General features: G+C 34.9%; 1 protein-coding gene across 1 annotated transcript in view; it reads left to right on the top strand.

The window, feature by feature from the left end:
• CNTNAP2 (contactin associated protein 2) overlaps positions 1–26,667 on the top strand; it is a 1,976,042-nt gene that overhangs the window by 428,526 nt on the left and 1,520,849 nt on the right. The gene's annotated exons all lie outside the window — the stretch shown is intronic.

The following is a 26,667-nucleotide window of genomic DNA, read 5'->3' as shown; positions in this document are numbered from 1 at the left end:
CTTTCATGGTATCTTTTTTTTTTCAGTGTTATTAGAATGTATAGTTCATTTATTATCTCCTTTATTATCAGACTTTGCTTTGTATGTCAATAAACTAACTTTTGCAGTTAGGTGTACATGTAAAAACAACAACAACAACAACAACAACAACAACAACAACAGCAATAGTACATTCAACCAAGACTTTAAATATGATTTTAATATATGAATGTAATTTAAACATACAGATTATGTTGCCTTAAAGTCTTATGAAATATTCAGAGTAGAGGAAACCTAACTGCTGCATTGATAAATTTTCCTTGGGAGTTACTTCTTACAGGTCCAGAAAAGTTTTCTTTCAAAGTCATTCTTTTGGCTACTTATGAAGTTGTTACTGTAAAGGAATGTAGCTGGGCCTATATCCCCACATCAGACCACAGCATACATCAGACGAAGACAGAAATATCTTTTTAAATTCATTTTCCAAACATAATCTAATCAGTCTGCGAAGCCAGACTATTATGCTTAGGTTCCTTCCACCCTGCATAACCACATAAGTTAGAAGTATATTTCAATGCAATCCCATTGCTTTGTGTAGGTGAGACTTTTGAAAGAGATCATATGGCTTTCTCACTTCAAATAGAGCACCTTATACAAAATAAAAATTCAAAATTCAGAGTGGAAATTCTGCTTCAATTTTGGATATGTTGATTTTCAGAAACCTTGTAGGGATCCAGGCAGATATGTCTAGCTAGCAGGTAGAGATACAAATCTACTATGACACATAGTAAAATATTTACCACCAACAATTGGCTCTTTATAAACAATCAAAACAAAAAGAAAAGAGATTTGTGCAGTAATATGCAAAATATAAAAAATACTTCTTCAGATGATTTATCAACTCAAGTATCCTTTCCACTGTTATGTGCCAATGCCCCATTTTACCTTACTTATACCTTAGCTTCATAAATTATGAATAGAAAAAAAATTCACCATCAACTTGTGGCCAAGTTGTTTGTTTGGTTTTTTTCTGATTAGCTTCTCCAAACTTAGCTAATTTGAACCTGAGATAATAGCCTTTCAGTTACTATGAAAAGCTGAGTTTTCTTTTCAGGCTTGGGAGAAACACCTAGAGTTTATGCTCTACTTGAAAAAATTCCAAGAACCCAAGGACACTCTCACATTTTTATGTGGCATTGAAAGATTGAAGGCAAAAGGAAAAGGGGATGACAGAGAATGAAATGGGTTGTATCATGGAAACAATGAACATGAACTTGGACAGACTTCAAGAGAGAGTGGAGGATAGAAGGGCCTGGCATGCAATGGTTCATGGGATCACAAAGACTCAGACACAACCGAACAACAAAATTGCAGTAAAACACCAGTGGATAAAAATATGATGCACTAATGACAAAATAATTTTAAGCAGATGATGTAAAACCACTTGCTTGACAGTTGGCACTGAAAGAAGAAAAATGTCTGTCAGGAAAATAAATGTATTAAAACATAAAGCAAATAAAAAAATGTTCTTCACAGAATAAGTGAATGGATAAATGGTTAATATATTTGCAATAGAGATGCTTATCACATGGTTACTTGGAGTTGTTTTGAATTTATATAAATATTTGATTTGAGGCCTTCATTCGGTATAATTCTGGGGCTTTTCTTTACTCCCTACTGAAAATATTAGTTATATATTCAAACGGATATGACAATATATACCACTAGTTAAGGGAAAGCTTTAGTAATCCTAGCTGTTCAATAATAGATTGTCTCAATGCAACCCATGATGCCTGTATTTAAATATTTTACAATGTGATTGGTAGAACAAGGTTAAAATACATAAAGAAAGTAGAACACAACATAAGTAAGACCATAATTAAGTACTAAATGACAAATAATAGAGTGTATGCAGAGTATCATCCTATCTACTTTGTAGTACCATGAATTTAAAAACAATTTTATTAATCATCACTATCCAATAAAGGAATGGATTGCACAATGAGTAGTGAGCTCCCTAAACTTGAAAGTGTTTGAAGAGAAATTGGAGTGTGAGATTAGCATTTGCGTTAAAAAGAATCTTACTTTAAATGGAAGGTTAGGCCAGATGATGTTTAATGTCCCTTCCAGTTCAGTTCTGTGAATTAGCAGAAGGAACAGTTTCATAAGAAATTGTTTAATGATAGAGAGTATGCATGAATTATTGTCTAACAAAGAAGAGGATTCAAATCTTGCTTCTGTCACTTGCTAGCTGTGTTTCCATGAGAAAGTCACTGGAACTTTCTGATCCAAAGTTTCTTCGTCTTTAGACTTTTTTTGGTGTTGAGTTGTTTCAGTTATATCTGACTCTCTTTGACCTTGTTGGGGGTTTTCTTGGAAAAGATACTGAAATGGTTTGCCATTTCCTTCTCTAGTTGGTTTTACAGGTGAGGAAACTGAGGCAAATAGGGTGAAATGACTTTCCCAAGGGAACACAGCTAGTAAGTGTATGAGGCCAGATTTGGACTCAGGAACATGAGCCTTTCTAATTTCAAACCCAGTGCTCTATTCACTGTGCCTTTTGCCTCGAATCCTACTGGAAAGTTAATTCCTCCCACTGTGGTTCTTTGATTAATGATTGGTAAATCAAGAAGCAAAGTTAGAAAATATAAAATCTTAATTAGCTTCATTTTGTAGTCAGTAGCCTGGTAGACAGCAACTCCAAAGAACAACAGAAGATATACACATATACGTAGACTTACATAGACTTAGGACCACATCACAAGTGGCGAACCGAACCTAGCCATTGTCCTTATTTGGAGGATTGAGGAACAGGGACAAGACATCAGTTCATTTGGAAGGAGAATGTTTTAACCTTGGCATTGTTGCTTGTTAGTTTTGTTATCATAAGGAGTTGCCAAAAATGAGGTTTATTCTGGTAGAGATGGTTCCTCATTGGTTAATCATGTCAAACCATTTAATTTGGAAAGAAGATCTCCAAGACAGCAGAGGCCTCCTTATATGGAGAATTTGGGGGCTTATTCTACTGTTGAATAAAATACAGACTGAGAAGTTATTTGTACAAGTCTGTAGCTTCCTTTCTTTGAACTCTAAGGTTACTTTTTTGAGATGTTTCTCCCAAATTCACAGCACACTGATTTTTTATCTATTTCCTTTACAACTTCCTCTTATATGATTAAAATAGTTTGATTCTTGAAGCATAAAAACATAAAATACAAGATTTCTTTTAATATATCTTAAATTAATACCTAGATCTGGATAAAAAGTCAGGGGGAAAACCTGCAAATAAATGCACGTTAGTTCTTAGTATAATTAAATACAACAAGCAGTTATTAAATACTTAATCTGTACAGAGCAATTGATTAGGTAGTGGGAAAGACTAAAGGCATAGATAAGATGCAGTCCTTGCTCTCAAAGAATGCACAAACTTATGGGTTATTTTAAAAGGCACATAGCTAAAATGCATCATATGTCTTAAGTATGTTACAAAGTCCAAAACAATGTTCTCTTTCAGGTCGAAGAGGGAAGGTTAATACTGATTAGGGGATGAAGGAAAGTTTCATGCAAGATGGGACATTTGAATTTGTCTTTAAATCATAGGAAAGAAATTAGCAAGGAAGAAGAAAATGGAGGTCATTCTAGTTATAGGGAAAAGTAACAGCAAAAGCAAAGAAGGACCAGAGGCCATTGTGAGTTTTGGGGAAAGAAGGAAGCCCAGTTGAACTGCAGTATGTATGAAAGCTAAAACTGGAAATGTAGAGTAGTACCAGAATGTGGAGAGCTTTGAATGTCTACCTGAGAAGTCTCAACTATACTGGGAAGACAATAGGGAGCTGGTAAAGATTTTTGAGCAGGCATGTCACTTCAATATATTTGAATACTTGTGCTCTTGATTAATTATACATCTAGTAGTGGTATGAAAGGTGGAGAGTGGAGATCAGAGGAAATGTATAAGTAGTTTATTTTTATAAACTAGCTAGTAGTAACTAGCTATTGGCATTGGACATAGAGAAAGGGGGATAAATGAAAGAGATGTAATAAAGAAGAATTTGTGTGTGTGTGTGTGTGTGTGTGTGTGTGTGTGTTTGTGTGTGTGGGGAACTTACTTCTGTAGCCACAAATATTTCAAAAGAAATTCTGCAGAAAAAGAAGACAGAATGACTTAAATAGCTGAATATGAGAGAAAATAGTTAAATGTGAGGAGTCAGTCACAGTCTGTTTTCAAAAGTAGGAGATAAAAATATACTCTTGTTACTTTCATCCTGCTGCTGCTTAGCTGAGATGTAAGATGTGTCTCCTATCAAAATATATCATTAGAGGTGGTGTCAGGGAAGGGAAAAATAGTTTAAATTGTGTTTTCAAGGTTATTTCCATATAAATTAAACAAAACAGATCAATGAGAATGTCATAAAATAAAAGTCACCTTGACATTGATATTGAGATTGATAGATGTACTCAAAGCCAGAAAGACTTAAGTTCAAGCTCTGTCATATCTTAGCTATTAACTCTGGGCAAATCACTGAATTTTGCACTACTCTAAGTAACTCCTCAAGACCTTAAGCTGGGAACCAAAATTGATAGAAGGAGCTCTCTCACCTGTCAGTTCTCTATACCAGTGACATCACAGGCCCAGTAAATATTTTTATGATAAAGTAATTTCACTCTCCTTAAGAAATGTTCATGAAAGGAAAAGGTATATTAATCTAAACTATTTAGATTTGGGGGCATACCGCTCAAATTCATTTCATTATTTCTCAGAACTCTATTTTGCCCTTATGAAAAAAGCTATGATTTACTTATATATGGTTTTCCACTTTCTTGTGCTACTTTTGGTTAAGAGTTATTGAAACCTTCATTGGAATTGAAGATTATCTTGTGGCAAAATATTATCTATTGCTGAAAAGGAGAATTAAGCATACCATTTGGACCCCTGCTTTTTACCAGAGTTGATAATCTGTTTGTGCCACTCTGGGAGACAGAAGTGGAGAGATACTAGCTGAAATTTTGGTGATGTTAAAGAAAATAATAAAAAAAGTATTTTTTAAAATTACCTACCCATATTCAGTGTCCACTTCCTTACCAACCGTTTTCTTCTTTTCCCTTTCTAATTTGCCTTCTAACTCCAAAAACCATTGAAATGACTGTCAGAGCTCATGCATGACCTATTAATCACCAAACCCAGTACCTCACTTGTGGTCCACATCCTTCTTAACCTTGTGGAAGTATTTGACACTCTTGGCTGCTTCCTCTAACTAGATACTCTTTCTTTTCCTCATTTTAGAAAAGACATGTCTGGTTCTCCTATTACTTCTCTAGCCAGTTCTATTCTGTCTGTTTTGACAGTTCCTTATCCTTTTTCTCAACCCTTAATGTGTGTGTTCTTCAGTATTCTGTATTTGATTTTCTTCTTTTTTTTTCTTTTCGCTATTCTCTTTTTTGAAAAATCTCTTTGCTTCTCATTGCTTCACCTGCCACATTTTTGTCAGTGACACAGAAATCCAGATCTACAGCCTCTCAAAAAATCCACGCTAGGATGTCCAAGTGTCATGTCCCTAAGTTTGCTGCCAGCACTTCAGATTCAATGTGTCCAGTTTTACTAAAGACAGAATATACCTGGTTTAGCAATGGCTCAATGAATGACAAGTATCTTTTGAGGATAGAATTCTAATCTTTGTATTCAATGTGGTCAAAATCTTTCCCATCAAGACACATTTTAGCAATTAGAGACATGAAATGAAGACAACTGAAGAAAAAATCAGAATGATTCTTGAAAAGTATAAGCTACTTCTCAGGAGTGACTAGCTCTAGGCAATTGAATTTACTGTTAGGGCCAATCTTAAACAATGATTCTTCACCAGACCAAATGGCAAATTAATATCCAAAATAGATACTGTACATTCCAAAAGCTCTTGTTAAATCCTGGAGAGGTTTATGTGCACTGAGAGACTGGGGCTTATAAAAGGTAGATTTATTTAAGAAATGATGGAGTAACCAGTGAATTTGGTCAATAGGAAAATTAGACAAATTAGTCATGAAAACAAAACGGTCAACATATTGAACCAAGCATATTTCTCATACAACAATATATGTCTCTTTTGTGCACTCTTTTTTGAGATTGCCTTATTCTAGATTTGAATGAATGAAAGAAGTGGCCTTGTTCTCTTTCACCTGGGAGAAATATTTCTGATTTCAGTGACTACTCCAACGTAGGTAGTGGGCAAGTTTTATAGCTTCTGAATATGGCTACATAAAATTATGTACCAAGGGGTCCCCAACTGTAATTGAATGTCCAAAGAATACTCTAAATAGTAACAGATTACTTTTGTTCAAAAATAAATCATATTATCTGAAGGCTATATATTTAAGTTAAGAAATATACACTTATTTATCTAAAAATGTTTCTGTTTTCCACAAAAAGAAAAATCATCTCATTAAAATTTATTTAGGAACTCGTAGAAATACTCCACAGAAACAATCTGAAGGAACCAAAGATGTTCTTTCCTTTGTTTCCTCAAGCCGTTCCTTTAATGTCATAAATAACCTTTAGAAATATATTTTCACAAAATGGTTTAGTTTCTAAACTTGTTTCCCTATAACAAAATAATTTAATTGTACTGTGAATTTTCATTATCATCAACATTCTATAAGTACTCTCTACTGTACCAGAAAAGAAAATATGTTTGACTCTGAATGTTTTAAAGGTAAATCACATTTTTTTCCCTTTCTCAAAGGAAACATTCACACACATATATACAGAATGGGTCTTCCAAAAAAAGTATTTACATTTGGTATGGGATATTTTCTAAAGTTTATAAATAATTATAAATGAGATTCAAACTGTGCCAGAAGCTAAACAAGGAAGAACATTTTTTCTTACATATTTTGAGTGTCCAGTGAAATTCTAAGATTTTTTTGATTTATTTCCCCCTGAGAGATTGTTTTCTCTGTTTTTGAGTGCAGAAGAGAAGATTAGTGATCTTCCTCCTTTGATTTTTGTAGTGAACAGCACTGTGTCTTCCCCAGTGAAGGCAGGGAGAAAATCATATCTTGACTAGTTTAATTGTGGGGGGTGGAGCCAAGATGGCGGAGTGAAAGCAGTGACTTGCTTGAGCTCTCCTCTAAACCCCTCCAAATACTCATAAAAAATGGCTCTAAACAAATTCTAAAGGAGCAGAACCCACAAAAAGACAGAGTGAAACAAATTTCCAATCCAAGACAACCTGGATGATTGATCAGAAAGGTGTATCGCACCGGGCTGGGAGCGCAGCACAGTGTGGCATGGGCACGCAGGCCGCAGCGAACCTGGAGCAGGCCTCAGAGGACTGAATCGCAGGCAGCTGTGGTGTTTTCCAGACTCCTCAATCCACGAATGCCAAAGACAACTTGGAAAGTCAGTGGGAAAAGTCTGTTTCTGTTGGTGCTGAGAAAGGAAGGTGGGGTTTCAGCTCCATTCCCCAAGAGCGTGGCCCTGGGCAGGGGGCAGCTGCTTTCTGAGCTTCTGGCCCACAGACTGAGGGGGAATCCAGTGGCTGATCAGAGAGGAACTGCAGGGAGCTCTTTGCCAGTGCTGAGGCAAGAATCTCTTGCTTTGATCCTGTTTGGATCTGGGTCACAGTTCTGGGGGGTGGTGCTGGGATGAGGAGGAACGCTGGTGTGGTAGAGCTTGGAGTGGCTGTGGAGAGAAACCCCTCCTCACAGTTACAGGACAGAAAGGAATACTTGTGGTCACAGGCCAGGAAAGGAGTAAACACCTCGCCCCTTATCATACCACCTTGGAAGAACTGAAAATTTACAGATCCCTACAAGTATCTCTGAAAACAGCTACACAAACCCCTGAAGCTTGGGACCATACATTCTCCGCATTGGAAGCCGATTCTTACCTTAACAAAGAGTTTAAAACTCAAGTAATTGGCTAGGATTATGAGCAAGCAGCAGAAAAGGAGTCAGACCATAGAATCTTACTTTGGTGAAAAAGATCAAAATATACAACCAGAAGAAGACAACAAAGTCAAAAGTCCTACATCCAAAGCCTCCAAGAAAAATATGAATCAGTCTCAGGCCTTGGAAGAGCTCAAAAGGAATTTTGAGAAGCAAGTAAGGGAAGTAGAGGAAAAACTGAGAGTGATGCAAGAAAATCACAAAAAACAAGTCAACAGCCTGCTAAAGGAGACCCAAAAAAATACTGAAGAAAATAACACATTAAAAAATAGCCTAACCCAAATGGCAAAAGAGGTCCAAAAAGCCAGTCAAGAGAAGAATGCCCTAAAAAGAAAAATTGGCCTAATGGAAAAGGAAGTCCAAAAGACTGCTGAAGAAAATACTTCCTTAAAAATTAGAATAGAGCAATTGGAAGATAGTGACTTTATGAGAAATCAAGACACTGTACAACAAACCCAAAAGAATGAAAAATTAGAAACAATGTGAAATAGCTTATTGGAAAAACAACTGACCTGGAAAATAGATCCAGGAGAGAGAATTTAAAAATTATTGGACTACCTGAAAGCCATGATCAAAAAAAGAGCCTAGACATCATCTTTCAAGAAATTATCAAGGAAAATTGCCCTGATATTTTAGAACCAGAGGTCAAAGTAGAAATTGAAAGAATCCACAGATCTCCTGTTGAAAGAGATCCCCAAAGGAAAACTCCTAGGAATATTGTAGCCAGATTCCAGAGTTCCCAGGTCAAGGAGAAAATATTACAAGCTGTCAGAAGGAAACAGTTCAAATACTGTGGAAACAGAATCAGGATAACACAAGATTTAGCAGCTTCTACATTAAAGGACCACAGGATTACTTTAATTGTGGTAGGAAGTAGAAGGGGGAATGAGGAAGGAGAAAATCAAATGTGAAAAAGAGAAGCATTTTCATGTCTTTGCAAAATCCACAGTGAGTAACAAAAGCCTGACCTTTTACTTGCAGGTCAGAGAATAGGACTGCATGTCCTGTACTTTAGTATCTTCCAGAATTATATGTGTGTGTGTGTGTGTGTGTGTGTGTGTGTGTGTGTGTGTGTGTGTGTGAGAGAGAGAGAGAGAGAGAGAGAGAGAGAGAGAGAGAGAGAGAGAATTTGAAATATCATTCTGAGTAGTGCTCATGTTTAACTAAATGTCTATCAGGATTTCCCCTGTGTTTATCATCTGTTCCTCAAGCAGTAACTGACCTGTTCTTCCATTATGATTTTGTCATCTGAGAAATTAGGTGTTTCTCAAGGCTAAAATTGAAAAGTTCACATTTCTGGTTTTGAAGTTTGGTTCCATGAGACTGATTTAGAGCCTTTAAGGGCTTCTGCTATTTTTGTTTCTGGACTTGTCTGGAATACAATATAAATTACAATTTCAGGGACTTCCAAGCCCATCTGAAATTATTAAAATCCCTTTACATTAGATTTCTCCCTCAAGTTTAGTTGGAGCAAGTGCATTATTATTTTTTTCTTTGTAATATATCCCATGTCTTGTGACTACATAAGCTGCCCTCCTAGTGCACCACTGGCAATCTTCTTGTGGTAGAACATAGGAGAATAGAAGTCAGAAGGGAGAAGAATCAGTCAAAGAATTTTAAAAAGATCATTTATGGCTGGAATATGCACACATCCATTTCTTCAAAGCCAAACAAAGGTTATTGATTGTAGCAGCTAGCATTTTAATCATAAACTAAATAAATATTTAGCAAGATTCTTCTTAGGACTAGGTCAGACACCTCAGATAGCTCCAAAAACTCTTTCAAACCTCTGGGTTCTAATAAAATTAAGTAATTCAAACAGATGTTTTCTCTTGGATGAAATAGATAAAAAGTAAAGTCTGGTAGAAAGTCCATGGAGACAATGTTTAGTATAGCTGGAAGGAATACATTTGGATTTTTTACAGGAGAAAAGATTAGACAAAGAGGATATGTGCTTTCCAAAAGAACCTTAGGTAGGATCCATTTATGGAATGTTGTTGCTATGGTTGGCCTCTGTACTCTGCAGGGAGAGTATATCCTAATGTGGCCACAGAATTATTATCATTACTCTTTCTGTGTCTGCCTAGCAGAAGTAGACTCTTGGTCTCTAGAGAATGACCATGGGACTAACAGTTGTGAATGGTTTAGTTAGGTGGCATCAAACTATTCCAATGTCACCTATGATATTCTAGCTTTACCTAGCAGTTCCATTTTATATTTTCTATGTGCCAGTGATAGGACTGGACCTCTGATTTCATCAGTATAAGGAACTCCTCAATGAAGAAACAGCATCTATCAATGAAGGTCAAGACCTTCTCTGAAAATAATTTTAAATTCATCTGGAAAGGTGACATTGAACATGCAGTGGCATGCCATGCTAGCCCGGGATGTGATGCAGGAATGTTAAGGGATGCTGGATATTTCTCTCCTTTGATGATTAAATCTAAGACCAAGGTGCTTGCTAATATTTTGAGGATGTCCTATCAAAAACAGTGAAGCAACAGCAAGAATGAATAAGTACTTCTTCTGCTACTTGGTATTATGGCTACATCAAAATTAAATGCAGTGGAGAAATTTCTGAATGAGATATTGCTTCTAAGTGCACCCATGTTCATAACTCTGGAACAAAGATTCTAATGCACAGTTGAATGGAAACATAGTATAGTGACAAGGGCAAAACATCTGAAGCCAGGAAACTAGGTCTTGGGTGCAGGCTTACTGTAGCTATGGACAGGTCACATGCCTCCTTGAGCTTCATTTTCTCATCCATAAGATGAGGATGATAATACCAGTCCTACCTACCTACCTTATGGGACTGTTATGAGAAAAGAACTCTGTAATCCTTAAGATCCTATATAGAAATGTGATCTATTATTTAGATATCCTATACTTGACTTAATCCAGTTAACCTGGGTAGACACAATCATCTCTCCCCCCCCCTTTTTATTTGAACAAGGTAATGCACCAGCACTAAAAAGTCATTCTCATAGTCCAAATGACACTAGGTGATCATTATTCTCTTCCTGAAGGATGAACCTATGGTTTTCCTGTACAGAAATGGTTTAGCAAATCAGTCAATAGCAACCAAATGAGCACTGAATTTATACACAGAAGAATTGGTTTCAACACTCAGCACTGCTAAATCTGACTATGTGACTGGAGCAAAGTATTTAATATCTCTTAGACTCAAATTGTTTATCTACAAAATGAAGGGTTTGGCATCAATGATTTAAGTCCCTTCCAGCTCTAAACCCTATGAGCTCTTGGTTGAATTGTATTAAAAAATAAAAACAAATATATGATTGAACATATTTTTCAAACAATGTACTCATTCAACACATTTTTTTCAGTGCAAGTTTTATGGAAGACATAATGAATTAGAATTCATCTCTTCTAGTAATTCTGAAAATTTATGAAACCAGTTAGTTAAGTACATATGTAGTTGTTAGAACAATGGAAAAAAAGCAGCAGACCTAGAGTCAGGAAGACCTGAATTCAATTCATATTTACTAGTTTTATGACCCTGTGCTTGTTAGTTAACCTCTTTTTGCCTCAGTTTCCTCAATTGTAAAATGGGCAATAATAAAAACTCCTACCTCAGTTTTGAGAATTAAATGAGACAATATTTGTAAAGCATTGGGCATCGTGTCTGTCATATATTAAATACTATGTAAATACTTATTCCCTTCTCTTTCTTTTTCCCTTTCTTTTTATTTACCTAAGAGTTTATAGTGTTTTTGAAACATGGAGTCCTGGTAAAAATCAATTTGTTCTATAGAAATACTCATGAATATTTAGAAAAATTCCCTACCACATAGGTAGTTAAGGTTATATAGGGTTAGTTCTCTTATCAGTTTTATACCTAACACAGTCCTGAAGGTTGGTCTAAATAAAAAGTCTCACCATTATAATCTAATCTCATCTACTTCTTCATACCTCAGTTCTTCAAACACATAGCATAGTACCTTACACATAGTGGCTTTCAGTGATTAGTAGAATTGTTTGAATATCCTTTTCATTGGAATAGGCAACTCTAACTAGCTTTCTAGAGCCCACTGATAAATTTTCAGTGTTAGCATTTACACCTCAGAAAAAGGCAATTCTATAATTAAGGAGTTGATTTATTGGTTTTTTTAAATTTATTTCATAGATTTAAGAAAATGTTACTAATGAAGATTGAACTTAAAAGTGTGTATGCATGTGTTTATTTTTTAATTCTGTCCACCTTGATTGCTAAACATCTATCACCATACCCACCTATTGTTTTATAAACATTGCTTGAGTTCTGCAGTTCAGTAGAAGGCTCTAGGAATGAAGCCATCTGTAGAGTGGAGACCTGGTGACAGTAAGCTAATAATAATAATGAGCATTTTTATCATACTTTAAGGTTTGCAAAGTGTTTTATATCAGTTATCTCATATAAGCCTCACAATATCCTCAAAAATAGGAAAAATCAGCTTTGCCTAAAAGATTCTCCCAGAGCCTGTCACTCCTCATTAGTAAACCTTGTCCATTGCACAAATTATTTTATTGCTGTGGTTGATGTTTTATAATAAACTACTTACTAATATGGAAAAACTCACTAGTGACCAAAATATGTTGAAATAATTGCCACCGTGGATTACATTCCTGGATTTTTCATTAGCACTTTCTCAAATATGTGTTTTAATAGAGATAATAGAATATACAATGAGGGTTCTTTATTTTTTCATTTGAACACGCACATTGTGGTGCACTAGGGTTCCACTGAGAATCTTTTATTCAAATATAATTGTCGCTGTGTTATTTCCAAATACTTGGTTTTTTGCCCTGATTTCATGTGAATTCTATGGAATGATTTGTAAATTGCTCATCAAAAAAAATAACACACATATATTACCCCTATTTAAGTTCAGTTCCATTACATACCTAGGATCCCCATGGAAATAAAAGTAAATCAATAGAAAATAACAAGTTTAATTTCTACCAATGTAAAGCTACACATTGTAATGAGACAATTAGAGACTTTATGATTATCTCTTGAATATGCAGTACATGTTATCTGATTCAGATTGCATGTAATAAGACAGAAATTAAATGTGATGTGTTGTGGGATTTGGGGTGTTCATACAAAAGCCTGAAATTTTCTTTTGCTTAAAAAATAAAACAGAATTGCTGTCATGCCCATAAAAAATCCATATGTTAATGCTGATAGCTGGAAACTAAATTTCATCAGTATGAGGGTAGAAAGTCTAATTTGATTTCTTCTCTTCCTTGTTGATTATGATTTTCCTTGTGGGCACTACATTACAGGAAGGTCACTGACAAGGTAGAGAGTGTCAAGAGGAAAGGAGACTAGGGGGTGAAAGGCTTTAATATCATTTCATCACAGTCAAAGGAACTGGAGACAGTTAGCTGGAGGATGAGTTTTGGGGAGGGCCATTATAGCTGTATTCTAGTAGCCAAAACACTTTCACATGGATGAGGTATTCAAATTTATTTTTTCTTCTTGTGTCCAGAAAGTAGAACTGAAAGTAATAGATGCACATTGCAAAGAGGCAGCTTTTGGTTTGTTCTAAGGCAAATCTTCCTAAGCATTAGAACTATTGAGAAGTATAATTGGTTGCCATTAGACAGTGGGCTTTCCCTTCACTGAATATCTTCAGGCAAATACTGATAATATCTTGCCTGGTTTATTGGAAAGGAAATGCTTGTTCAGGTACAGTTCGGTTGAGCTGTCCTTTGTGAAATAAGTTCTTATTGATTTCAGCACTACCTACTTCATGTGAGTGAAACACTAGGCCTCTAAAGCAGGGAAGGGACATTTTCTGGAGCAGAATTAGTCTTCTCCATAGTTATTTTTTTCCTGCTTGTTTATTTTACTTTTATTCTAGATCACAACAGTATTTCATATCTGCCCGACCTTTTTTTTTCCCCTGCTGTGACTCCTGCTTGTGTTAGCCAGAATTATTGCTTTAATGCTTTTCACCAGGTCTGACCAAGTCTCATTTTTGATGTGACATTGGCTTTATTCCAACCCATCTTGGGTATCTTGCCAACCCAGTTGCTCTTTCCCCCTTAATATATAGCACATGGATCTTCTAAAATCATTCCTAAGTACATTTCAAATAAAAACTGGGCTGGAGAAAGACAATAGCAAATATAGAGTCTGGAAAGAGTCTGCTGATCAAAAAGATAATGCAAGTATAATCGCTTAGAAACAAAATATTTTATACTCCTTACTTAGGAAAAAAATAGCTTTATCTCTAATTGAGGGTTGTGTATCCACTGTGATATTTGTTGGACCTTTAAGTTCACTCAAAAGAATATTTTAAACTTAAGTTCTCACATGAAGTCAATGCTTTTTGTTAAAAATCAGATTAAAATTACTGAAAGTGGCCCACTTTCTCTGATTCTATGGTTTTGAAAACCTCACATAAAAAAAACAACTATAGATTTTGGTGGAAGTACTGTCCTTATCATATTCAAATTCATGGTAGCTTTCTTCTCAGAGGAGTTTTGAAGATACGGGTTTGACACAGCAAAGCACATCTAATAATCATTAGAATCTAATAGAGTAGTACAGGAGTAAAATAACAAATCAATAATCTTCAACACTAAAAAATGCTGGTTAATGGAATGTTTTGGTGAATAGAAAAGATTGTGTGTGCATGTATATACATATATTGTATGTTTGCATATATGTATATAGATATGTTTGCATGTGTATGTGTACATGCACATATTGGGGGTAGCCAATACTCATGATATAGGAAAGTCACACAATATAAGATTTCTTAATCAGTACATATCAGAAGCTACAAATATTCTTGTAATATTTAGTCTTAAAGAATTACCTAGGGACAGCTAGGTGGTGCGCTGGATAGAGCACTGGCCCTGAAATCAGGAGGACCTGAGTTCAAATGTGGACTCAGACCAAACACTTGATACTTACTAGCTGTGTGACTCTGGGCAAGTCACTTAACCCCAACTGCCAAAACAAAGAAAAAGAAAAAGAAAAGAATTACCTAGAGCAAAGGTTAAATAACTTGCCTGTGATCATATAGCTAACATATTGTCAGAGGCAGGATTTGGACCCAAGTCCTCTTAATTCCAAGACTGGCCCTCTACCCACTAGGACCCACTGCCTCTATGAATATCATACATATGTTATCACCTTCCTAGCAATTATAACAATAACTGATACAGATATGTTTTACAAAGTGCTTTGGCTAAATTATTTCATTTGGACCTCACCACAACCTGCATTTGTACGAATTAGCTCAGTTTTGTAGATGTAGAAATTGGAGATCAGATAAATTAGAATGACTTGACTGGGGATACCAGGTAATAAGTTGTGGCATGATTCAAATTCAGGTCTTTCTGACTATACATCCAACATTCTAGCTACTCTTCTACTATGATACTAAGAATAATTTGATCTTCAACTTTTTTAAGTGATTCAAAGATATTTTTCTCTATCTTCTAGGATGATTTAGAGATTTACAAGATCATATAGCCCCAGCCTGCCCCAGACTGATGTTATCCAATTTCAAATGGATCTTCAGCCATATTTTATTCATAACTCAGTGGTGGTTCCCTAGCATACATATTTCATACATCATCTCCTGAACTTCTCCTTCTGTTATCCTCTGAGATATCCAGTGGTGAAGAGAGTCAAGCTGGAAGATAGCTATCATAATTCTCTTAGTTTATCCACATTTCCATTTATGATCCTGGCAGTTGCTTCTTAGGGAAAGCTTGCATACTCCTTCCTTAATCAGACATTAAAGGTCTTCTACTCAGATAATCTTTTCATTCTTAAATCTCCCACTGACTTTAAAAGAATCCTTTACTCCAAGAATGGAGTCAGATATATGGAATCAGATATATCTCACATTCTCCTAAATATACTTTGTGCATTTCCTATTCCTGCATCATTGTGCATGTATATTTATATTTACTTGCCCATCCCCAAGTGAAATGGCCTTCTACCCTTTCCATCTCTGTCCATTTGAACCTCATCTTTCTTCCCCTCTATCTGGATGGCTCTCTACTTATCTATCTAGAATCAGATGAAGACTAACCTCTATTAAACTTTTCCTCATCAAATAAGCTCACAGGGATGTCTCACTCATTTCAAGTCATTATAGGATTTAAGACAACCCACAGGAATATTCCTGGGTGGGAGTAGCAGAAGGCCTTCTTAAATGAATCTGAGAAGGCCAATTACAAGGAATTGATAATGAATACAATATAAATGACTTTTTTTTATTCTTTCCATACTCTGGGTCAAGCAGATTGGTATATGTTCTTGAGGACTGCAATACATTTTCCTTTAGTACAATGGTAGACACACAGGCATAGCTTACTAAACACATGTTGATTTGAAGTATAACCTAGTACTAAAGAGCATTGGACCTAGTATGAGAAAATGTGGGTATGCATTTTAACTTTCTCATTTATTCTCTATTAACTTTCTTACATTGTTTAACCATACATCAAACAAAATTTTAAAGTACCTACTATGCAAAGTACTATGCTAGGTGCTAAAGACACAGAGACAAAAACAGACTAGCATTTGCTCTTCAAGCGTGTACATTCTATTACAACATCTCTCACCATTTGTTTCTTCATATAGAAAATGAGTATAATAATGATAACAATGAAATTTGTCATAATGGACAAAGTTGTGCTAAGTTTTAAGTCAGGAAGGCAAGGCTTAGGTTAAATCCTACTTCTGAAAATTAATGGCTTTTGTGACACTGGCCAAATCATTTAACCTCTGTGAACTTCAAAAAAAAACATCCTAGGACTTATTTACTAAATCATAGATAATTTGAAGCTGCTTTGAGTGGATAATTTCCCCAAATTGGCAGTTTTCCAGTGATAAAATCAGTTTATCAATTTTTTTTGTGTGTGTGTAAGGGACTCTGATATAATATTGCACTACAGAGTGATAAACAAAACAATCCCTGTCTTCAAAGTTCTTACTTACTTTATATGGTAGGATACTGTAAGTAAACAAAAAACATTTAAAGATTAACATAAATTTATTTCAAGAGGTGAGAGTGCTATAACTGCATGAGGTGGAAGAAATCAGGAAAGGCCTTATGTAGTAGTTAGAGCCCAAGCTGTGCTTTGAAGGAAGCTGAACTTTCCACTAGGCAAAGATGAAACAAAACCAAATTCTAGACATTATGATATTGAGCCACTTAGGCAAAGGTACAGATGCAGAAAGGTAAAATACTGAACATATTTGTGAGGATTGGTGTTCTACCATACCCTCCATCCACCATTAATTAATAAGTAATTTTAAGATGTGATGATTAAAATGTTTGAGAGGCATAGTTCTGGGTAATTTATTCATTTTATTAGTAACTCTAGCATGTTATTAATAAAAGAGGTCAGTGTCACCAAAAACAATCATGGTGGCAGGCTTACAACTTATATGGAAGACCTAGGAAGAGGGTATTCCTGAGGGTGGCAATCAACTTTGCTTGGTTAACAATCAATGTGAGAGTGAATATTATAATGAGGCTCTGGACCTATTATAATGAACTTTGATTATGTGATTTACTTCTAAATTACCCCCAGCCACGGGCAATCTAATCAAAGAATTTATCCCCACCCAAACCTTTGTAGAACACAATGGGGTTAAATTCCTTGTAAAGTTAAGTGAGGTCTAGAGAATTAACTTAATGTCCTTTAAGAGACTGAACTTTAAAATGAGGACTATCTAAAAGGGGGAAACCCTGGCTCTCCCTAAATCATTGATCATTGTTAATCATTTTTCTCAAAGTCTTGATATAATAATTCAACAAGATTGTGTACATATTATTGAAGTGTGAACCTCTTTATGTCAAGAAGAGAAAAAAAAAGTATAAGCTAATCAAACGAAATAATCAGATACAATGGGAAACAGAAACCACTGAGGAATTTCCACAGATCCTCACTGCAGAGAGTTCCAGCCCAAGACTAGAAGATTTCATTTTGGTAGTTGAGGATTCCAATTTCAGTCAAGTGGGGAGGAATTTCTCCCTTCTTCTTTTTGATCCCTTCCAGTAACCAAGAATGTTATCTGAGAGATGGGATTAATAGGAGACAAGGCAGCAGCCAAGTGTGATGAGTTTCATCAAGGAAAAACATAGATATAAATAGATACAAGTAGATAGCCACCCAAATTAGGCAGAAGCTTCAGGCCAAGATGAAGAAAATGTTCATTATTAATTCCAGAAAAAAAAATGTTGAACTTTGGGGCCCAAAAGAGAATTACAACTAATGGGAACATGATAAGTTCTCCAGAAGGGAGAAAAAGACAATTTCACTTGTGAACTTGTGAAAACCACAACTTGTGAAACACCGTTTATTATTTGTGTTGTCTATGAATGTGCCTCACTACCTTTCTACCTTAAGACTATGCCCACCTTCCCAAGAGACCTAGTATCTACAATGGGAGAATACTCTAATGACCTTCTATGTTAGTGCTAATAAAGTAAAATAAATATTAGCTATTAATTATCATTTTAATTATTATTTTGCTGTCAACAGCCAGCTCTATGTCTTACACATTTTCCAAAGGTGCTTCAGTTTATCTTTATGTCCAAAATAACATGTCACCAATTTTGTAGCTATGGCACCATCCTCCATCTTAAGGACACATGATTTCAGTGGTAATCTGTGGGATCATTACATTGTAGGTCCTAATCCTTTCATAGACCTTTTCAGATGCCTGTATAATTTCACCCTAAGGGTAATTAGAATTACAGCAAAAGGAATAACTCTTGAAATGTATTGCATTTTCCATAATCCATTAGTGGAATTTTAGTGATTGTTCATCTGTCATAAGTCATACATTTAAATACACTTTGTAAATAAACCTCACTCAAGGTTTTATCATATATTGCTGCAGAGAGAAAGTTTATCAACTTTGGCCAGCACATACCCCTAGGTTATCTGACTCCTGAGAGATTTTAACTACCTTTCCCATGTACATTAAGTCTTATTTCTGTTAGGGGGTACTAAAGTGATATTAAAGTCAATGTTATAGCTACAGACTCCATCAGTATTTAATCCATAATCCTTGCTTCAATATGACAGTTCAGAAAGAACACATGAGGCATTTGAAGTGTGTGTGTGTGCCTTAAAATCTTAGCTTCCTTCCTTCAAAATATAGCTCAGCTTCCAACACTTGTCACATGCTTTTCCAGGCCCGTTTAGTTGTACATATTTTCTCAATCTTAAAATAATTTTGTATGATTTTTAATTATTTCATTCATACTTAGCATTTTCTTATCCATGTGTGTCTGCTCTCTCTTTCTCCTTCTAACCCCCAAGTAAAATGTAAGTTCTTTGAGGGAAAGGACCATTTAATTCTTCTCTTCTTATATATAGCATTAAGTAGAGTGTCATACACATAGGAAGCGCTTAATAAATGTTTGCTGAATTAAATTCCTACATGCCTTTGGATATTCATTTTTATGCTGGGGTAGATAGCTTGCAGCTATTTAAATAGCTCAGTTAAAGAACTATAAAATGGCTTAATTAACAGTCTCATGCTTTAAGAGTAATGGTTTAATAAAAAAGCAGAAACAGTTCCTGGGCTAATTTGTTAAAAATCAGGTGATAGCTTATTAAAATATTTGTGCATTTAATTTTGAAAATTAGCAGCTGAATAGTTTTCTAATATTTTCTGAAGATTTGAATTATGCTCAGTGTTTCATGCTGAGAGCAGAAGTGTTTTCATTCATTTTTATGAGGGTTTTTTTTAACCTTTTTTATTCCTTAATTGCTTCAGTCCAAAACTTTGTATACATTTTTTGAAGCTCAAGATATTTTCATTGTTAAAGTCTGTCAGTTTTTCTTATATTAACAATAATTTTGTCGTATCATGTATGCAAAGTAATAAGCTCTCAACTTTTATACGTTACAAGGTGTTTGATTATTTATTCAGATATACATATGATTTCACTGTTTAAATTCACAAAATCAAACAGCTATAAGCCTGGAAATGATCTTAAATATCATTTAAAATAAAGCACAACTTAAATAGCTGAAAGAATACTCAGTAATCATGACTTGAGGAGGCCAACAAAATAAAAATGACAGTACTACAAAATTTGATTTATGTATGTTATACCAACCAAATTACTTTGTAGAAGTAGATCAAATAGTAACAAAATTCATTTGCAGGAATAGAAGATATAAAATATAAGGACAAATAATTAAAAAAAATGAATAAAGGTGTACATTTCCATATTCTAAACTATAGTATAAAGAAGCAATCATCAAAAATAGTTAGTATTGTTTAAACATAAAGAAAGATTGCAATGAACATTTCTTGAAGCCCCACTAACCATAAACTTTTCAGAATAGTCCAGTCCCCTCCAGTCTCTCCTTTTTTTTCTGACTACTTTCAGCATCTGTAGTCTACTTGTATTATTCAATTGTTTCATGTATTTTTATCCTAAATATCAACAAAAGTTCCTTGAGGACAGAGGTTATGCCTCATGATTCTCTTGTGTATGCTGAAGTTCCTAGCTCATACAAGTCTTTCCAGGTTTTGTTTTGTTTTTTAAGAACATCCTCCTCATCGTTTCTTATAGCACAATAATATTCCATCATAATCACATGCTACAATTTGTTCAACCATTCCCCAATTGATGGGCATCCCCTCAATTTCCAATTCTTTGCCACCAGAAAAGAATTGCTATAAATATGTTTCCTTTTTGATTTTTATCTCTTTTGGGATACAGATCTAGTAGTGGTGTTGCTAGCCCAAAGGGTATGCATGGTTTTATCACCCTTTGGGCACAGTTCCAAATTGCTCTCCAGAATGATTGAATCAGTTCACAACTCCACCAATAGTGCATTAATGTACCATTTTTCCTCCATATCCACTCCAGTATTTGCCATTTTCCTTTTCTGTCTTCTTAGACAATCTAACAGGTATGAAGTAATATGGCAGAATTGTTTTAATTCGCATTTCTCCAATCAATAGTGTTAGAACATTTTTTTCATATGGCTATAAATAGCTTTGATTACTTCATCTGAAAACTATTCATATCTTTTGAACATTTACCTTATGCTTTATAAATTTGACTCAGTTCTCTATATCTTTCAGAAATGAGGCCTTTATCAGAGAAAATTGCTTCAATTTTTTTAGTTACTATTGCTAACTCTATTTCCCTCCATCCTATACCCCTGTTTATCCTATTCTTTGTCTCCTTTCTCCTTGTCCCTCCTTAAAAGTGGTTTGCTTCTGACTACCACCTCCCCCAATCTGCCCTCCTTTCTATCCCTCCCTTCTTATCACCTTTCCTTCCAACTTTCCTATGGGGTAATATAGAGCTCTGTATCCAATTGAGTGTGTATGTTATTCCCTTTTTGAGCCAATTCTGATGAGAAAAAAGTTCACACACTCCCTCTCACCTCTCTCCTGTTCCCCTCCACTGTGAAAGCTTTTTCATGCCTCTTTTATATGAGCTATTTTGCCCCACTCTACCTATCCCTTTCCCTTTTTCCCTATGCATCCCTCTTTCTAACCCCTAATCTTTTTTAGATGTTATCCCTTCGTATTTGACTAACACCTGTACTCTCTGTCTATATATACTCCTTCTAAATTGTCCTAATAATGAGAAAGTTCTTATGAGTTACAAGTATCATCTTCCCATGTAGGAATGTAAACAGTTTAACATTATTAAGTCCCTTGTGATTTCCTTTTCCTTTTTACCTTTTTATGCTTCTCTTTAGTGTTGTATTTGAAAGTCAAATTTTCTATTCAGCTCTGGTGTTTTCATCAAGAACACTTGAATGCCGTCTATTTCATTGGATCTCTATTTTCCCCCTAAAGGATTATACTCAGTTTTGCTGGGTAGGTGATTCTTGCTTGTAATCCTAGCTCCTTTGGGCTCCAGAATATAATATTCCAAGCTCTCAGATCCTTTAATGTGAGCACTGCTAAATCCTAGGTTGCCCTGACTGTGGCTTCACAATACTTAAATTGTTTCTTTCTGGCTGCTTGCAACATTTTCTCCTTTACCTGGGATCTCTGGAATTTGTCTATAATATTCTTGGAGTTTTCATTTTGGGATCTTTTTCAGGAGATGATCAGTGGATTCTTTCAATTTCTATTTTACCCTACTACTAAATTTCTATAAGTATGTGCCCATTGTTCTCCATAGACTCTTCTTGCTTTGAATTGGCTGGATCTCTGCCATAAGATCGAAGCTTTTCAAAGGAACACAAGGGGCCAGAGAAAAGTCACAAATAGATATTTTCCCAGGAAAAGATAGAGATGTGTCAAGACCAACATTTATACTGTCCACCAAGAAAAAGATCCAGAAGCCAGGAACTGTGACGAGTCCTCCAATCCAGAATGGTAGTAACAGGTGAACAAGACTATAGAGTAGACAAGCAAACAGGGCCTGCCCAATCCATTTAAAAATGTCAAGTCAAACAGGATTGTGATGCTCATGCAAAGTCCCAGCGCAGAAAACATAGGCTGGAGATGTGACTGAACAGATGAAAATTCCAAACACAATAAAGAAAGACTGTGATCTAAGACAGTATCAAAATCAAATAGAAATGGGAAACACTATGTTTTAAAATTAACTATTTCCCAATTATGTTTTCATCTAATTCAGGCTTCATTCAGGAGCGTTGTGAGCAGGAAAGGGTAAGAGAAAAGGGGCAGGGATATTTAAGAATATGACTGGAGTACACATATAATTGCACACGACATATTCACCAGATAATTTTTGTGGTGAGGTACTACCATCTGAAGGGATTAGGAAAAGCTTTTTGTAGTAAATATCATTTGAGCTGAGCTTTGCAGCAAAACAGGGATTTTAAGGGGTCTCGTGAGACTAATCTAGTCACTCTAACTTGCCTGCAAAGATTCCTTTATTAATGCATTTATATTTAAAAAAAAAAGGGCAAGAGAAATCACATCCCTTTGAAGAATTTTCACAATTTACTTGTGGTTTTTGTTTTGTAGTTCAAGGATCTTCAATACTTCCTCTTTTGACACAGCTCACCACCATTCTATAATTTAATAGATGGTGTGTGTTTCTTTAGTAAAAAAAAAAATCCTTCTGTGGCCAAACTGGTAATGAGACTCTCTGAATTTAGTGAGACTGCTTTTTAGAACAAAGGTATATGATTTTCACCATGACTTCAAGCCTTTCCAGTTTGGTATAAGATGGCAAATCTTATACTCAGCCATCACAGATTTTGAGAATTTGATGTCACCTACAACCCATGACAATATACAGCAATAGTATTTGTATCTCATTATATGCAGTTTTTCAAAGAAATACTAAAATATTTTTAAGTTTCATGAATGTCATTTTGCCATTTTCACCATAATTTCATTAAATACTTCTTAAAGAGCTAAAACTAATTGGATTTTTTCATAACTATGTTCACTTGAGATCAAACAAGATTAATGTGACAGGATGTTCTCTATGAAGAAAGATGAATCTGGATTCTAACTTACTGCCTCTAAAATGCTTGCTCTAATTATTGTTATATCTGCCTTGCAAGAACTTCAACTCTTCCTTCTTTTCTTTTCTGTTCTCTCTTTTGCTTCATTTCCTACTCATTTTCTGTTCATTCACAGGTTTGAACTATTTTATATTTATATTTTCTTAAGTTTTCCATGGTTGATCTCAAATGTCTCCCCAGATTGGTCTTTCCCTCTCTGGCTATGTCCATTTGACAATTTGTCATTCTTAGTTTGAAATCTTAATACTAGTATTCCTAATTTTATTGAGTCATAGATTCAAAATTCAGCAGGTACAGCCTGTTACTGTCATAGAATTTTATATTTGTCAGGTGGTCTCTTTAGAAAATGTGACTTGAAGGCTGTTTATTTTTATAGTTTTCAATTGACTTAATGTTGACTATTTTCACCATTCAAATAATAATAATAATTATTATTATTATTATTAAATTCAACAAACACTTATGAAGTACCTGCTATGTGTAAGGTACAGTGCTAGGTGATGTTACTACCAAGAGAAAACTGAAATAAGTGCTGCCCTCAACAAATTGCTGTTCTTCTGAGGGATCATACAAAATTAAGGAGAAAAGCAAATGTAAAGCAATTTGAGGATAGGGAAAGCACCAATGAACAAAGATATCCAAGAAGATTTCTTCTGGGAAGTTGCATCTGTGTTGGACCTTGTACAAAGGTAAAGAGATTCTAATAGGCATATATGAGGAGGGAAATTTTTCTGAGTGTGTAGAATGGCTTGTCTAACGGCACAGAAGTAGGAAAAGTAGTATTAAGTTGGGTAATAGAAAATATCACAGTTTGGTTAAATCATGGAGGGCATAGAAAAGAGCAAGGCAAAACATAACCATAAATACTTATGTAGTATTTATAATATTGCAGACTTTGTTTTACTAAGAGCTTTATAATTATTATTTCCTTTGGTCCTCATAACAACACAGGAAAGTAGGTTCCATAATTATCCTGATTTTCCAAAGGAGAAAACCAAGGCCAGAAAAAATAAAGAGTAAGGGGCTTAAGTCACATGTCTAACAAGTGTTTGAAGCCAGATGTGAACCAAGATCTTCCTGATTTCAGGCCCAACACTCTAGGTACCATATCATCAAGCTACTCTAAATGTATTGGAGCCAGGTTGGAAAATTCTTTAAACCTCAAACAGCCATGAGATTTGACATTAAAAGGCTTGTATGGCTTTTACAAAACTGATTTCTGTTCTTGACTTTATTTTTTCTTGTAGGAAAGCATGTTATTGTATTTGAAAAATATTAACCACAAATATTCCCTTCTGGTTAACATTTAAGCAGTTATAACAGAAGTACAAGAGAAATGCCTGTTCCCTGTTCTCTCTCCTTTACCTTGCAGAAACCATTGTGAGCAACTCCTAAGGGAAACAAGTAGTACTTGTTTGGGAGTTTTATATATTTTCAAGTCATTATAGTTCCTTTTCTAGTTGTATTATTCAGTACAAGTCATTTAGCACCCTTGTACTTAAATTTCCTGGTAATTTTAATACTAATACTTACTCCCTCCCTATTCCATAGGAAAATATATAGAATGATAAAAACAAAATGTTATATAAGAAATGTCTTTACATTCTTAGGTAGAAAAAATATGATGTTATCTTAGTACATATTAAACAGAGATAACAAAGCTTAGGTAGAAAGGAAGCAGGACCTAGAAAAAAAATTGTGGGCAGCAGAGGAGTGGTAGTTTCTGTTCATATGGAGCTAAGACTTCAAAGATTTAAGTTAATTCATTTGTTGTCAAAAGCAAAATAAAACACATCTTGATTTTTTTTAATGAAATTGACTCCTAAGTTGACTGAATTTACTAATAGAGTGAGTTATGTTTACTATTGATGATGGTCTCACTGGTTATAAGGATCTGCTTAAGCTGACTAGTTGATAATTAACAAGTTCACGCTCTCTACTGCAGGGAATTAGATTCACTTATTTCAAGGTTTAGTGGAATAAATGTTGCTATTAGTATTAGAAAATTTTAATTTCTGTTTCATAAGCATTTATTAAATTCTTAAAACAGTTCAGCACCATGCCCCCAAGTGAGTATTTCCCCAGATACATCCCCAAGTTCAGCTCCATTTTTTAAAATTTTCTCTCATTAGGCTGTAAGCTCTTTGAGAGCAGGGACAATCTTTAGCTTGTATTTGTATCCACTATGCTTAGCATAGTGTCAGACACATAATTAAGTCTTAATTAATTCTTATTGCCTTGTTTTACCTATGCAGATGCTAGGGATTTGTGCTAAGTTTAGATAATACATGGTCTTTTCCCATATTTATAAAATGCATACTATGTGCTAGGCAAAGCACAAAACACTGGGATTGCAAAAAAAGGCAAAAGTCAGTCCTTCCTAAAACTACTATGCACATAAAAAACATATACAGAATAAATTGGAGATAAACAACGGAGGGAAGACACTGATATTAAGGGGAATCTGGAAAAGTTTTTTGTAGAAAGTGAATTTTTATCTAGGATTTGAAGGAAGCCAGGAAATGAGGAGGGAGAAAATTTCATGGATTGGAAATGCAGGAGTTTGGGGGTAGAGTGCCTTGTACAAGGAATATCAAGAAGGCTAGTGTCAATAGATTGCTGAATATGTAATGTATTAGGAAACTAGAAAGGTAGGCAGGGGCCAGATTATGAAGGTCTTTGAAAAAAATCTAGTATAAAACTATATGCTTGCTTTTTATCCCCATAAAATCTTATATGACTATTTGATCTATGTACCATTTTTAGGGAATGGGAAAGATTTGGTAAATCATTTCACACAACTTTACTACATTTACTACAGCTTTACTGTTAAATAAGAGATCAAAAGAATAGAATACTGCTATGTCTGCTTATTAATTTAAAATAATCCCTTGACTTCATAGGGCAAAATGCAGTCTTGAAGTCTCTCTTCAAACAAGGTATACCACACAAGGAATTATTTTTCTGTTTTCTTTTTTTAAGTAGACCTATGATTTTATTTATAGAGAGGACTCCCAGTGAAGGAACTTCTACCAAGTAGATCACTACCTGCTCAGTAACTCACAAAGTTTTGGAGAGATGCCTCTTTCTCAGAAGTACCTTCAAAAGTAGATATGTCCATGAATTTAGCTATATTAAGTGAATAATGGATTATTGTCATCAAATGAGGCATAATACATGAAGATGCATTTTCACCACTGTCATGGGATTTGTCCTACATGGAGTGCAAATGTAAGAAAGTGTTCCTACTTAGAGTAAGGTTCT

Source organism: Phascolarctos cinereus, unplaced genomic scaffold (assembly GCF_003287225.1).
Source record: "Phascolarctos cinereus isolate Bilbo 61053 unplaced genomic scaffold, phaCin_HiC Scaffold_1;HRSCAF=81, whole genome shotgun sequence".
In the NCBI taxonomy this organism is placed as follows: Eukaryota; Metazoa; Chordata; class Mammalia; order Diprotodontia; family Phascolarctidae; genus Phascolarctos; species Phascolarctos cinereus.
This window is presented reverse-complemented; position numbering and strand designations above follow the sequence as displayed.